We start from the raw sequence: 15915 nt of genomic DNA, 5'->3' as shown, positions 1-15915 counted from the left end.
TAAACAAGCACACAATTTAAATATCCAGTGACACTTTGCAACCTGCTCAACGGGGCTTGCGTATAATCTTATCCCCCAGGACCAAGGAAGAAACTGTCCATGTCACTATTAATGAAGGAATTTGCATTGGTATCTTAATTAAAGCTAAATAATGAACCACAAATATGAATTAGTTAATCGGCAAAAACTTGTACAAATGTGTTTGCATGGCCTATATGCATGGCCTGCTGATAATATACAGTAGATTTGATTATAAAGCCAGAGTGATATCAGACAGTGGCTTCTTCCTGCTGTATATAAAACTGGATTTATTTTCTTATTACACGTTACAAAGCTTGAAAATACCTTTAAACAATCTCTAGTATCAAAAATATGTTTAAAAGTGTAGCCTATCTAGGCCTAATTAAATACTAGATTGTGCAACGAATCAATCAAATGTCAATTGGCCATTACAACCCAAGGTCAGAACAGGGATAGCCACATGTGACCCAATGACACTGAGTGGAAGTGCTTGTTTAAAAAATACAACTTAAGGGTATTTCTAAGTACCCAGCAACTCATGGATCTCAAGTGCAATATGAATTATTGATATAGCCAGGAGGAATTGTGTGAGACAACTTGTATGAAACTAGGGACAGTAAATGCAGAGGAAGATGGAGTATAAAGAAGCACTTCAGAGAATCAAAAGGAACAGGGGGCACTGAGGCATTTAGAGCCTCATAGTCTACAACATGTCACAACACAGGCTCAGTTAGCCTAAGTGGTCTTCGTAGTATATATACAAACAAAAAAAGACTCTAAAGGTGCACATTACTATGCTGAAAGAAACAAAAAGACCCACACAATAACGCAAGACAATGCTATGTAGAACTACTAAATCTACAATGTTGCCGTAAATCAATTTACATTAAAGATGATTAATTTATTACTGTCACCAAATTATTGCATATTGATAACAACTATCTTAATATATAAGAAGTTAACGAAAAGATGCCTGTAGCAAAAGCAGAAAAAAAATATGTTAAAAAAGTTAAAATATTTCAAATGTCCTCCTTGATATTCCAGTGCCATGTGCAAGCAACCATACAGTTAAGTCCATAGGTATTTGGAAGTGACACAATTTTCATCCACTACAACGGATGTGAAATTGAGAAATCATTACGTAATTGAAGTATAGACTTTCAGCTGTAATTTAAGGGGTTTACCAAAAATATCGTATAAGCCATTTTGGAATGACAAGACATTTTTAAATATGGTCCCTCCATATTCAGGAGCTCAAAAGTATTTGGACAAATTTACATAATCATAACTATAATGATCATTTTCAATATTTGGTTGAAAATCCTTTATAGTCAATGACTGCCTGATGTCTGAAACCCAAGCTCATCTCCAAGTGTTGGGTTTCTACCCTACTGAGGCTTTCACTGCAGTTTTCTTCTGGTACTGCTTGATTGTTGGACATTCTGCCATCAGTTTTGTCTTCGGCAAGTGAAATGCATGTCTAACAGGGTAGACGTCAATTGATTGATTTGGCCATTGAAAAATGTTCTACTACTTTGTGTCGAAAAATACCTGGTTTGCTTTCGCAGTATGTTTTGGCTCATTGTGCATCTGTACTGTGAAGTGTCATCCTATCAGCTCTGCAGCAAACGTCAGAATCTGAGCAGACAGTATAGCCCTGTACACTTCAGAAATCATCCTGCTACTTCTGCCAGCAGTAAATTAACCAATAAAACCTAATGACTGACTTCCATTGGCAGCCATGCATGATCATGCCATAAAACTACCTCCACCATGCATCACAGATGATGTGGTATTCATTGGACCATGAATCATTTCTTTTCTTTTCCATACTCTTCTCTATCCATCATTCTGGTATATATTGATATTAGTTTCATTTGTCTCAAGAAAGTTATTCCAGAACTAGACATGCTTCTGTCTTTACTTTCATTAAGTCTTCTCTTGATTGTAGACTTTGGTAATGATAAGTCTACCTTCCATAGAGTGTTCCTGGTTTGGCTAAATGTTGTGAAGGTGCTATTCTTCACCAAGGACAGAATTATGCAATCATCCAGAACAGTTGTCTTCTGTAGTTTTCCGGACCTTCTGGTGTTGCCGAGTTCATCAGTGTGTTCCTTATTTTTAAGAATGTACCAAATGGTTGATTTGACCATTCCTGGTGCTTCTTGTATCTCTCTGAATGGTTTATTTTGCTTTCTCAGCCTAATGATGGACTGTTTTTACTTGCATGGACAGCTTTTTGGACCTTGAATTGAGAGTTTGCAGTGACAGCTTCCAAATGCAAATTCCACATCTGGAACCAAGTCCAGACCTTCTACCTGCTTAATAGTTAATGGAATGATGAGGGACTTGCTCACACCTACCTATGGAACAACTCATCAGTGAATTGTCCAAATATTTTTAAGCCCGAGGAAATAGGAGGACAATGTATAAAAATGTATGTCTTTTCTAAGCAGCCCATACAATATTTTTGTTAAACTCCTTGAATTAAGGCTGAAAGTCTATACTTCAATCACATCTTGATTGCTTTGTTTCAAATCCATAATGGTGGCATAGACAGACGAAATTATGAAAATTGTGTCACTGTCAAAATACTTACAGACCTAACTGTACATGCATAACCCTGTGCTCAGATTTCGTAGCAAACAAGGTTTTAACAACATTTTAAAATTACCACTGTAATTTTAGTGTTATGTATAATCACTTTTTTTTTTTTTTTTTACTTTTTACATAGAGAGTGTGGTTTGTGGGACCACACCAGGTATATTAGACCTACAAAGAGTAAACTGTAATGACAATGCATGCTTTAATTATTGAAAAGGAATCAAGATCGTCAAAATAGCCAAAAGAAAAGAGAACAAAGAATTTGGTCAATCCAAGTCTTAGAAAAGATGATATACTGTACATCTGAAAACATCCATGAAATCTGTTTGCTCACTAACTTCTACAGAAATTGACTTTAAGTAGATTATTGAAATTTACACATAGGTTAAAAATTCAGATTGCTAGAAAAGATGCCAGAGAAAGCATCTTAACTACCTGGCAGAGATATTCTTAAATTTTAATAAATACTAGTAATAATAATAGTAATTTAGTAATAATCCATTGTGCATGACAAGTATCCATCCATCCATCCATTTTCCCACCCGCTGAATCCGAACACAGGGTCATGGGGGTCTGCTGGAGCCAATCCCAGCCAACACAGGGCGCAAGGCAGGAACCAATCCCGGGCAGGGCGCCAGCCCACCGCAGGACACACACACACACCCCCACACACCAAGCACACAATAGGGACAATTTAGGATCGTCAATGCACCTAGCCTGCATGTCTTTGGACTGTGGGAGGAAACCGGAGCACCCGGAGGAAACCCACGCAGACACAGGGAGAACATGCAAACTCCACGCAGGGAGGACCCGGGAAGCGAACCTGGGTCTCCTAACTGTGAGGCGGCAGCGCTACTACTGTGCCGCCTGCATGACAAGTACACTATGAAAATTAATAAGGAAAATGCATCACAGCATAATCTTGGGAAAAGTAAAAAATAAATAAATAAAATAAAAAATAAATAAATAAAAAACTCATAAAATAGAAAAGACATTTATCAATAATGTCGAATTTGAGGATCATATACTTGGATAAATGGGAAAATTTATATTTTGTCACGGGGGTCGGAGACAGCCTAATGTCCTTTTGTTTGCAGTTTATCTCTTTGTTTAAGGAGTACAATGTGCGTCAACATTACAATACACTGCATCGAGAACAGTATGGTGCATTCTCTGGCAAACTGCGCAAGGAAAAGGTTCAGCAACTGAAAGCATTAATTACAAAACAGCTAAACTATTTCTCGAATGTTAGTAAGTCAAGCAAAGATTCTCTAAAAGTTTTGTCCTCTAGAATATGAAAGCAACATCTTCACGACCATTCACTGAAGGCAAATTCATAAACGATTGTTTTATAAAGGCATGTGAAATTATTTGTCTGGACAAAAAGAAACTGTTTGAAGGCATAAGTTTTTCCGCAAATACTGTTGCTAGCAGAATCACTGAATCATCTAGTAACATTCATCAGCAACTGATTATAACAGTACAAGGTTTTGAAACATATTCCATAGCACTTGACGAGAGTACTGGTGTGTAACAGATACTGCATACTGTGCTGTGTTCATTTGTGGGGTTGATGAAACCGAAGAACCGAAGAATCATTAGATTCATTACTTATGAAAGGCACAATGACTGATCGCGACATTTTTCAAGAATTGGAAGGTTGCATTAACAGAAAAGGAATCACCTTGTGTCCGTGGCAACAGATCAGCAATGTGTTCTGAAAACATTGGTGCTGTGAAATTATTGACAGCAAAACGAAACCACCTTTCTTTGTCAAATCATTTTACTGTCGTACACTGCATTCTGCATCAGAAAGCGCTGTGTGGCAAAAGTCTACAAATGAAAGAAGTTATGGATGTTGTTGTTAAGACCATTAATTTTATACAAGCAAGAGGTCTCAACTACAGGCAGTTCACTTCATTCTTGTCTGATATGGACACTAAATTTGGAGAGTTGCTGTATTATACCAAAGTCAGATGTATGAGTTGGGGAAACGTGTTGTAGAGATTTTTTGCTTTAAGGCAGGAGATAGCACTTTCTATGGCATTGAAAAATGGAGACTTTTGCCAAATTTCTGATCTGTCTTTTCTATCAATTTAGCGTTTCTTACAGATGTCATGGAACACCTCAACGCACTCAACTTGAGGCTCCAGGGTACAAAGCAGGTGATTACGACGATGAACGACAGTGTTCAATCATTCAGATGTAAGCTGTCTTTGTGGGCCAAACAGCTGCAGTCTGGCAATTTGCCTCATTTTTCAGCTATGCAGTCGTTGGTATGTGACAAACCAGAACGCTTGAACTATTACTCAGATATCATTTCTCAATTACTTGAAGAGTTTGATCAATGTTTTGAAGAGTTCCGGTCTCTTGAACCTTAATTTGCATTCTTTGCAACTCTGTTTGTGGTGGATGTTGCTTGCGTTTCAGAAGATTTGCAAATGGAGATTGTGGACTTACAGTGCGACACTGTGCTTAAACAGATGTATATGGATATTGGTGTTCCAGAGTTCTACAAGTTTGTGTCATGCGAAAGACTTATGCGACCAGTTCTTCTCATCAGCGAAGATCAACAAATCAGCATTTCGTTCAAGACTTACAGATGAGCATCTGTGTGCACATTGAGACTGGCTACCGCGCATGACATCAAGCCCAATCTTGATGTTCTTGTGTCTGCCAAACGCTGCCAACTGAACAGTCAGACTGCATTTAACATTTGAACTGGAAAACTGGATTTTATAATAAGTAGTGTAAACTCGTAAACCTTGCTGTATTATTGTAGTAATGTAGTTCAAATAATTGATTAACAATAACAAGACCCCTGCCTTAACCATACAAATAGCTGTAGTGTTCTTTAGGGTGAAGTAGAGACACACTCAGAATAACGTTTCGAATGCTGTTTACTTTCTAACCCTGTTCAACCAAATCTCCATACAGCGTTTTAGAAAGCCACACCCTTCCCTCAGGATGTCATACATCCCAAAAGACGCAGACCATAATAATCAATACCTGAACATAAAATAAAATAATCGACAAAAGCATTAATGAACAATCATATACAACATTCCCCCCCTCCCCCAGCAATTGAATTAGGTGTGAAAAGAGGCCAGAAAGTCTTGGAAGCGGACAGGCCTTGAACGTAGTCTTGCTGCTTGAGATATTGGGGCTCCACTGCTGGCAATGGGTTGAGGATCAATATTCTGGGGAAGAAGAAGGGGGGCCTGGGACATCCAAGTTGTATCATGTGTGGCTAGGGTTGCCCTTAATGATGTTATTAGACCCTGATGGGGCTGGCACCTTGCACAGCCTGCTGGCATGCCACCAAGATCCATCCACTAACTGAAAGGTTTCAGGTCCAAGCTGGCTCTTAATCTGAAGGGGTGACGACCAGAAGGAGTGAAGCTTGTCGGAGCAACATGGGCAGCAGACCCTGACCCAGTCCTTCACCTTGAAATTGGGAATCTGTATTCTCCTCTTCCTGTTGAACTCATGCTAGGACTTTCCTTGTCATTTTTGCACTGTTGACTCAACTGACTTTGGGTGAAAACCCCGGCAAGCAAACTGTGTGTCCAGGAAAACAATCATGGAACTGTGCTGTGACTGAGCCCATGGGAATGACCTCTAGCCACTTTTGTTTTGGATGTTGTATGCTACTGCCAAGAAGCACTGGTTATGTGGCACACCTTTTAAATCGCCACAGATATCTACTTGAATGTGTTGCCAAGACTGATCAGGCCAGGCAAATGGTTGGAAAGGAGGCATTGGTGGGGGCCCAGTCTTACTACTTATTAAACATGGTACACAGTTACGCACCAGTTCCTCTAAGTCTCGGTCAATGCCAGGCCACCATACTAGGTCCCGGCAGTGTTGCTTTAGTTTTACAATTTCGAGATGGCCCTGATAAACCTTGGCCAGAACCCAAACCCTGAGGCTACTAGGTACAACCGTGTGATGTCCATGAGCTAGACAAGTCTCATTCCAACATGAAAGATCATCTTTAAATCAGATGTAAGACTGGAGGTCAGGGGGCACTTCCAATGGCCAGCCATTAGCAATATACTGTCGTAGAGCTGTGAAAACTGGATCCAAGGCAGATTCTTTTGTAAGTTCCTGAAGTGAAACTAAATCTTGGAGTGGAGAGTGCAGCAAGTGAATCAGATCCTCCTCATGATTAATTTGCATAGTGGCAGGGAGATGAAAAACAGCGTGACAACAAATCAGCCACTACATTGTCCCTTCCTGGAGTAAACTGTAACTTAAAATTGTACCTCTGGAGACACTCACCCCAGTGCTCGTGAAGCAGATGCATCACAAGTTACAATAGTTGGACTGTCCACATTAAAATGTGCCAAGACTGGTGAAGTAGATAGATAGATAGATAGATACTTTATTAAGTAGTAAGCAACTCTAAGTTTCCAAAAGGCTTCTGCACAGTCCGCTGACCAACTCCTGGCTGCCTCTTTTTGAAGCAGCTGCCGAAGCGGTGTAGTGAGTGCAGAGTATGAATCTTATGTAGTACCCTGTCATTCCCAGAAATGAGGCCAACTGTGAAGCTGAAGTAGGTGCCCGAACACGTTGAATGGCCTCCACATTCGACTGAAGTGGTGAAAAACCTTGAGTCAATATGTGGAACCCAATAAAGTCCACTTCATGTGCAGCAAACAGGTACTTATCTGCACTTAAGGTAAGGTTGTGGTGGCTAAGAGCTGAAAAGGTTGCTTGCAGACGCTCATCATGGACAGCATTATCTGGGCCATGGACTATAATGTCATCCAAGTAAACAACCACCTCTAGAATTCCTGCCAGACTTGTGGACATTATTTTATGGAAGTAACTGGGAGCAGAGCACTGGCCAAATGGCATCCTAATATAAGGAAAAATTCCAACGTGGGTGGTGAATGCAGTCCAATCCCTGCTGTTCTCGTGAAGAGGAACTTGAAGATAACCTTGACGAAGGTCGAGCTTTGAAAAAACCTTTGAGCAATGGAAGTGAATGGTGAGCTCTTCAATGGTTGGCAAGGGGTAACGATCAGGGATGATAGCCTGATTTACTGCCCTTAGATCCACACATAACTGCAGCCCTCCTGACTTTTTTTCTGCTATGACCAAATTCGATATCCATGGGAAGCCGCGGATTGGCTCGATAATGGCATCTGTTAAGAGGGGTTGTTTTGTTGTGAAAGCATCCCGCAAGGCTAGGGGCACATGCCTCAGAGTTTGAATAACAAGGATGACACTTGTATTAAGCAGGGGCTTGTGTGTAAATGTGCTTAGATGTCCTAAGCCAGTGAACAGGGTAGGCCATTTCTGATGCCACAGTGATGTCATATTCAGAATAGCTAATCCTTTGCTGTCCAGTAGTGTGAATCCTAGACTGGTGAATAAGTCCAGGCCCAAAATATTGCTGCCTTGTCTTATGATATGGAAAGGAAAATCAGACACAGTGTTTTTGCCATACGTTACAGTGCAGCGCACAAAACCCATCACATCAGTTCTGGAACTGCCATATCCATAATGGGAACGGTTAGGTGGCTGAAGTGTAAGTGCGATAAGAATGTTTTATAGGTGGTAGCAGAAGAGGGATGCAAACATCATCCATGTACATGGCACAGGAGTGAAACCCAGGTAGAGAGGAACAGACTGTGTGGTTAACTACAGGGAGATACTCAGCAGAACATTGTTTTTTTGCTGTGTACAGTTACCATTTCCAGGATCTGGTACTGACCTGCACCATTTTGCAGAATGGTCGGGCTTTCGACACCGCCTACATATTTGTCCTCGTGCAGAGCAGTCCAAGTCATGAGACACATGTCTAGCAGAACTGCAATTTCCACAGCGCTGGTGAGACTGAGGTGTATGAGGTCTCATCTGCTGTACTGATGCTTGAGACTGACAGTCAGATGCACAGTTACACTCTGCGCCCTGTGGCTCATTCACTGTCTGAATAGTAGTTACAGGATTTGCAGGAGGCATCTGTGTTTCAGCTATTTTATGTGTACACTGAAAAGCAGATTCTGTTTGGCATGAAACAGGCAAAGCTTTAGAGAGTGTCAAGTCATCATCCTCCAAAAGAAGCCTCTCACGCACCAGTGGAAGAGAAGTTTTTTCAATCAGTTGGTCTCTAATCATTTCATAACGAAGGTGGCCAAATTTACAAGACTTGGCTAAACCCTTTAAATCAGCCACGTACTGTGAAATAGACTCAGCAGCACGTTGTGTCCGCTGACGGAACTGTAGCTGTTTTGAAAGGACGTTCTGCTTTTTTGTAAAGTGCTTGTCAAGGAGCCCAATAGCGGCTTCTTATATGTCAGCGTCACAGAGTCTGGAAGACGCGTAGTCCTTCTGAGCTGAGGCAATGCAGAAGAATAGCTCTTTTTCTGGCACTGGCAACTGTGTCCAAACCCACTGCAAGCAGGTATGTTTGAAATGAAGAAATTCCATCTGTCCCATGGGACGGGCTGTTCACCCGGCTGAGGCAAGAAAGGTTCAGGAGGTGGCAGGGAAACAAACGGAACATTTTCAGCCATCCTCGTTAGCCAAATGTAGTGTTCTTTAGGCTGAAGTAGAGACACATTCAGAATGAATGCTGTTTATTTTCTAACCCTATTCAACCAACTCTTCATACAGCGAATTAGAAAATCCGACCCTTCCCTCAAGATGTCATACATCCCAAATGACACAGACCGTAATAATCAAAATCTGAATATAAAATAATCAACAAAAGCATTATTGAACAATCATATACAATAGCCTCAATGAGATAAGTTTGTATTGAATTTAAAAATAATATATTCTGCCAGGAGAAGGCTTCAGCTTTCTACAACCCTAAATTAAATACACAGGTTTCAGAATGTTACAGTTAGGTCCATAAATATTTGGACAGAGACAACTTTTTCTAATTTTGGTTCTGTACATTACCACAATTAATTTTAAATGAAACAACTCAGATGCTGTTGAAGTGCAGACTCTCAGCTTTAATTCAGTGGGGTGAACAAAACGAGTGCATAAAAATGTGAGGCAACTAAAGCATTTTTTTAACACAATCCCTTCATTTCAGGGGCTCAAAAGTAATTGGACAATTGACTCAAAGGCTATTTCATGGGCAGATGTGGGCAAGTCCGTCATTATGTCATTATCAATTAAGCAGATAAAAGGCCTGGAGTTGATTTGAGGTGTGGTGCTTGCATGTGGAAGATTTTGCTGTGAACAGATAACATGCGGTCAAAGGAGTTCTCCATACAGGTGAAAGAATCCATCCTTAAGCTGCGAAAACAGAAAAAACCCATCCGAGAAATTGCTACAATATTACGAGTGGCAAAATCTACAGTTTGGTACATCCTGAGAAAGAAAGCAAGCACTGGTGAACTCAGCAACGCAAAAAGATCTGGACATCCACGGAAGACAACAGTGGTGGATGATCGCAGAATCATTTCTATGGTGAAGACAAACCCTTTCACAACAGCCAACCAAGAGAACAACACTCTCCAGGGGGTAGGCGTATCGATATCCAAGGCTACCATAAAGAGAAGACTGCATGAAAATAAATACAGAGGGTGCACTGCAAGGTGCAAACCACTCATAAGCCTCAAGAATAGAAAGGCTAGATTGGACTTTGCTAAAGAACATCTAAAAAAGCCAGCAGAGTACTGGAAAAACATTCTTTGGACAGATGAAACCAAGATCAACCTCTACCAGAATGATGGCAAGAAAAAAGTATGGAGAAGGTGTGGAACAGTTCATTATCCAAAACATACCACATCATCTGTAAAACACGGTGGAGGCAGTGTGATAGCTTGGGCGTGCATGGCTGCCAGTGGCACTGGGACACTAGTGTTTATTGATGATGTGACACAGGACAGAAGCAGGCGCATGAATTCTGAGGTGTTCAGAGACATGCTGTCTGCTCAAATCCAGCTAAATGCAGTCAAATTGATTGTCCATCTGTATCATGAAATGCCGCCCAATGACCCAAAACATACAGCCAAAGCAACCCAGGAGTTTATTAAAGCAAAGAAGTGGAAAATTCTTGAATGGCCAAGTCAGTCACCTGATCTTAACCCAATTGAGCATGCATTTCACTTGATGAAGACTACACTTCAGACAGAAAGGCCCACAAACAAACAGCAACTGAAAGCCGCTGCAGTAAAGGTCTGGCAGAGCATTAAAAAGGAGGAAACCCAACATCTGGTGATGTCCATGAGTTCAAGACTTCAGGCTGTCATTGCCAGCAAAGGGCTTTCAACCAAGTATTAGAAATGAACATTTTATTTCCAGTTATTTAATTTGTCCAATTACTTTTGAGCCCCTGAAATGAAGGGATTGTATTAAAAAAATGCTTTAGTTGCCTCACATTTTTATGCAATCGTTTTGTTCACCCCACTGAATTAAAGCTGAAAGTCTGCACTTCAACCGCATCTGAGTTGTTTCATTTAAAATTCATTGTGGTAATGTACAGAACCAAAATTAGAAAAAAGTTGTCTCTGTCCAAATATTTATGGTATGTTATACTATCTACAAAAAGTCTTGGTGATATTAGTTTTGTGAAAGTATTAAATACCAACTTAGCTATTAATAATCATATCTTCTAGTATATACTCAAGAGCTATTTGATTTATATTTATATATATTTATATATATATATAAAATGAAAAGGACACACTGGATAAAATTACTTAAACCTTTTACAATCTGGAAAAATGAATCAAGTCTTCATTGTCTTACTTAGAGTTAGTTTCTCTCAGATTGCTGAAAAACACACTTTCAGTAGTTGCATAGCCCATACTGAATATAATTAACACATCTACATTGGCTGGCAGTCTCTGACATCTTCAAAGTGACCACTGACAGAACTTAATTAGAAAAAATGAAATTTTCTGACTGATATCAAATTTACCATTTTCTCCAAAGAATTAAAAAGCAGAATAGCATTGCACATCCAGTCTCATCTTAAGAAACACACAATAAATGATATTTTTTGGATTTCACAACACAGCCTTAACTTGTACTGTTAAAGATATTCTAATATAGGATAGGATCCTTCTGATATAGGAAATACAATAATAATTACTTTAGTTCATAATATTGCCTCAAGTGAATCAATCCAATTAACTGAAAATAATATACGGAGAGCTACAACTACATTGGAGGAGCTGGATTAAAATGTGTGCAGAATTTACCAGCGATTATTATTAATAATAGTCCTTTTTTTTAGTACCTGTAAATTTTGCTAGTCAACAAAAAACAGTACTGCCATGCAACTAATGGTATCTACGGCTGATTACTGGGGATCTGATTAAAATCTTAGCACCTTCAGTAGCTACTTAATCAGTCTACTTGCATACTGGACAGTACAAAGGGTGAAAGCCACCAGTTGTATGAATCAAAGTGGACTAAAGAAGAGAAGCAGGCAGAAATTATTATAGATCTAGTCAAAACATCTTTTATGCATAAAGGGATATTACTTCTAAATATTTTATGTCTATACTATTTAATTCTGAGAATCAAATACATAAGTACTACTAACTGAGAGATCAAGATGAATTTGATTCCCGGCATTAATCAAGCATAAAAGAATTAAAATTGATAAGTAGTGCAAATAGGAGTAACTTTTGCTTAACACCAGGACCATGCACTTGATTAGAACAATCACATGATCAGTGCTAATTAGCATAGAACTGGCAGACATTTTCTTGATAAATTTTCAGTGGGGTTATCCCATATGAGAAAAAAAAATAGTGGTCATGTCTATATGTGGGGAGCAAAGGGGAAACTGCACCACCAATCCTGGAATTAAGGATAGAGAAAAGTTGTGATGTAAAAATGAGTTCAAATGACCACACACTGGATACGTTTGAGTCTATATGTTGCTACAGGTTACATTGCCTGCCTTTGTAGTTGACTCAATTTTTATTTTTGTTCATATACAATTTCTTTGTTTAGCTGTTGAAATTAATTTTGCAAGAGATTCTAATCCGATATGACCTTATACTGATATGTATCCTAAATCCATAAAAGTAATAAAAATGAATTCATCATGCAGATGTGACCTACAGTAATACACAACAAAGGATCCCAGCTACATGCTGACTACTGACACATGGGCTTCAAATTGTTTATAACATCTGTAAATGCATCAGATCATGATGGCAAGTGCTCAAAGACCAGGACTGGTGGGAATGATGGATTTAAATTTCAATTTCAGACTGTCAAGGGAGATATTTTATTACCTATTCACATTTGAGACATGACACTTTAGAAAACGCATAGCAATTGGGCTCTATTGGCAGGTTGTCTTTCTTTGTCACACCACTGAACAGCAGTATGAAAATTTTAAAAAGAAGATGGTCTACGGTCTACAACTTAAGTTAACAAATTGTGAAAGTGTGGGTCGGCTCTTTGGTCCTTCTTCATTTTTGAGAGCCTCTGGAACCCGACACCATCGATAGTCATGACCAGGATGAGTGTGGCAGATGAGGACAAAACACACATGCAAGGGAATGGTGAAAATTGCTTTTATTATAAAAAATACACAAAACAAGTGTCCCAAAGTGCAGTGCTCAAAACTGTCAATAAATAAATAATCCATTAAAAAAAAAGTGAATGGTGTAGGTTAAAATCAATAAATAGAAAAATCAGTTAAAAACGAAGTTAAAACAACACAGTTTAGGAAACTTGTTTAAAATCCGCAAGCCCTGGTACCTTCTTTTAAAACAGACGCCTCTGTGGCTTATCTTATTCAGACCTTGCAGCCCAGAGAGACGTCGACCAGCAGGTGCAGACACCCATCTCTTCCAGTCCGTGTCCCCCTGGCGCCAATCCAACGCCATTTGCAAGCATCCACTAACCCAACAGGCCCATGACCGTCCAAACCACTGCCAAAGCAGGCTCCACCTGGCACAGGCGCTCTGTACTCCCACTGCTGCCGTTGCAAAGGCTCCTCCCAGCGACAGCACCTCCAGAACATAATGGTCGCTCCTGCTTCCAAAGATATTCAACAGGAGCGACCCACAGCCCCCTCCTGAGAGATGGGGCTCTACTCCTGTCCACCTGCTTCCACTCTGTTCTGCGGCTTGTTTTCTCTCTCTTTCTCCTGCCTGCTTCTTCTCCCATCTGCTCCTCTATTTCATTTCTTAACTCCTTTTTTCTTTTCTTAGTGTGCGCTCCCCTTTTTATATGCTGGGGAACCGTTGTAGGTGCAATTGTCTGATTGCTGCCCCGGGCTGATAATAAGGCAATCAGACTGCCTGCACGTGCCGGCAAGGCAACGCACAGACGGCTGACCACCTCTGACCAACCCGGAGACGGAGCATCTTCCCGGGAGATCGCTCACACCTGCTCCACTCCCCAGCGCAAGCGCGTTCATCATTTCTTTATTAAAATGGGCAGTATTTATGAGCCATGGATACACTATACCACACAAATATCAAACACTGTCCCACAGATACAAGAATGATGCCCACTTTTACAATTAGAATACACACACATGAAATATGAATATTTATATTAGTTCTGGTAGCACAATATAATAATTTTGAGTTCATCAGAGCCCCTACAAACACTACATTTTAAATGCTTATAGTACTGGAAATGAAGAAGTTCATTAATCTATTAATTTATTTTGTGTCTTGGTAAGCTAATTTAGCAATCACGGGATGGTCATCTTTCTATTCTGTGATATACAGTAACTAATTGATTTGTACAGACCAACTATTTTACTACTGATTTTTACAATGCTGTTGAGACCTCTTTTGTTCTTCATACCAAGATTCCTGAAACTATGCTTAAAAGCAAATGTAATAACAGTTTCATTAAAAGCCTAATAAATTATACCGGACAACAAGTTTTTTTCCAGAAAACAAATTTTTCGTGATTGTGACAGTGGAACACAAATGCAATTTCAGATTGACTGTATCACATAGGAATATGAAGGGACATGAAATGAACTTTTATTGAATTTTAGAATGTTTAACTAAGCTAAAAATGCTTTGCTGCCGATTTTCATTTGTATTCATCATCTGAGGTGTCCCTTTCCAGTATTCAATAATAGTCAGTCAGCACTGATGTATTCCCGTTGATCTGATGCTGCTGTACCATTGTTGCAATGTCCTGGTGAAACCTTTCACAATGTTCATCACTGACTGCATCAAGATTAGCAGGGAAGAAATATAAGTGTGAATGTAATTAATCTTTTGCAATGTGTTACACTTCATAGTCTTGAATGCTTGAAGCATGTTATAATGCAAGAGACGACAAAGACGACTATACTTCTTTAGAAGGCTGGCGTCCTTCAACATCTGCAATAAGATGCTACAAATGTTCTACCAGACGGTTGTTGAGAGTACCACTTCTATGCAGTGGTGTGCTGGGGAGGCAGCATAAAGAAGAAGGATGCCTCACGCCTGGACAAACTGGTGAGGAAGGCAGGCTCTATTGTAGGCACGGAGCTGGACAGTTTGACATCCGTGGCACAGCGACGGGCACTGAGCAGGCTTCTCTCAATCATGGAGAATCCACTGCATCCACTAAACAGTGTCATCTCCAGACAGAGGAGCAGCTTCAGCGACAGGCTGCTGCCACTGTCTGTTTTTACCTGCATTTTTTATCACTCTTTAATTTAATATTGTTTTTTATCAGTATGCTGCTGCTGGAGTATGTGAATTTCCCCTTGGGGATTAATAAAGTATCTATCTATCTATCTATCTATCTATCTATCTATCTATCTATCTATCTATCTATCTATCTATCTATCTATCTATCTATCTATCTATCTATCTATCTATCTATCTATCTATCTATCTAGGTGGAAGTAGTCTGGTGCTTTGTAGATGCTAAGATCATTCTCTACAAAATCCCTGAACACCTTCCATATAATTTTCTGTGGCCTCACAAGCAGATTTTCAAACCGTTTGCCACTGATGATGTGTCTGATTTGTAAACTAATGGAAATGTTTTCCTTAAACTTGGCATCAGTAATTTGAGGAAACATCTCAAATATTATTATTCTTCACCTGCTTTTTTCATTGTTTTAATGAAATTTTTCATAAGTCCAAGTTTTATAAAAGGAGTAAGTAAAAAATATCTCTGTGGGGTTAACAAGTGTCTTATGTGCCACACCTTTCTGTCCTGTAACCAAATGCTTATGGAGCAGCCAGTTCTTTTTAATCTAATGATGCTGTTTAGCACGACCATCCCGTTCACAGTACTTGGTCTTTCTCAGCTGCATTCCTAGTAGCAGTGCCGTAACTTTTAGACAATCACAGATGTTACAAGTGGAGGTGTTGAACTTTTTAT

General features: G+C 39.7%; 1 protein-coding gene across 1 annotated transcript in view; it reads right to left on the bottom strand.

The window, feature by feature from the left end:
• The window catches only part of pcca (propionyl-CoA carboxylase subunit alpha), a 705208-nt gene that overhangs the window by 174505 nt on the left and 514788 nt on the right, over positions 1 to 15915 (bottom strand). The window lies entirely within an intron of this gene.

This window comes from Erpetoichthys calabaricus, chromosome 4 (assembly GCF_900747795.2).
Source record: "Erpetoichthys calabaricus chromosome 4, fErpCal1.3, whole genome shotgun sequence".
NCBI lineage: Eukaryota > Metazoa > Chordata > Cladistia > Polypteriformes > Polypteridae > Erpetoichthys > Erpetoichthys calabaricus.
The sequence above is the reverse complement of the archived record's forward strand: the minus strand, read 5'-3'. Positions and strand labels throughout refer to the sequence as shown.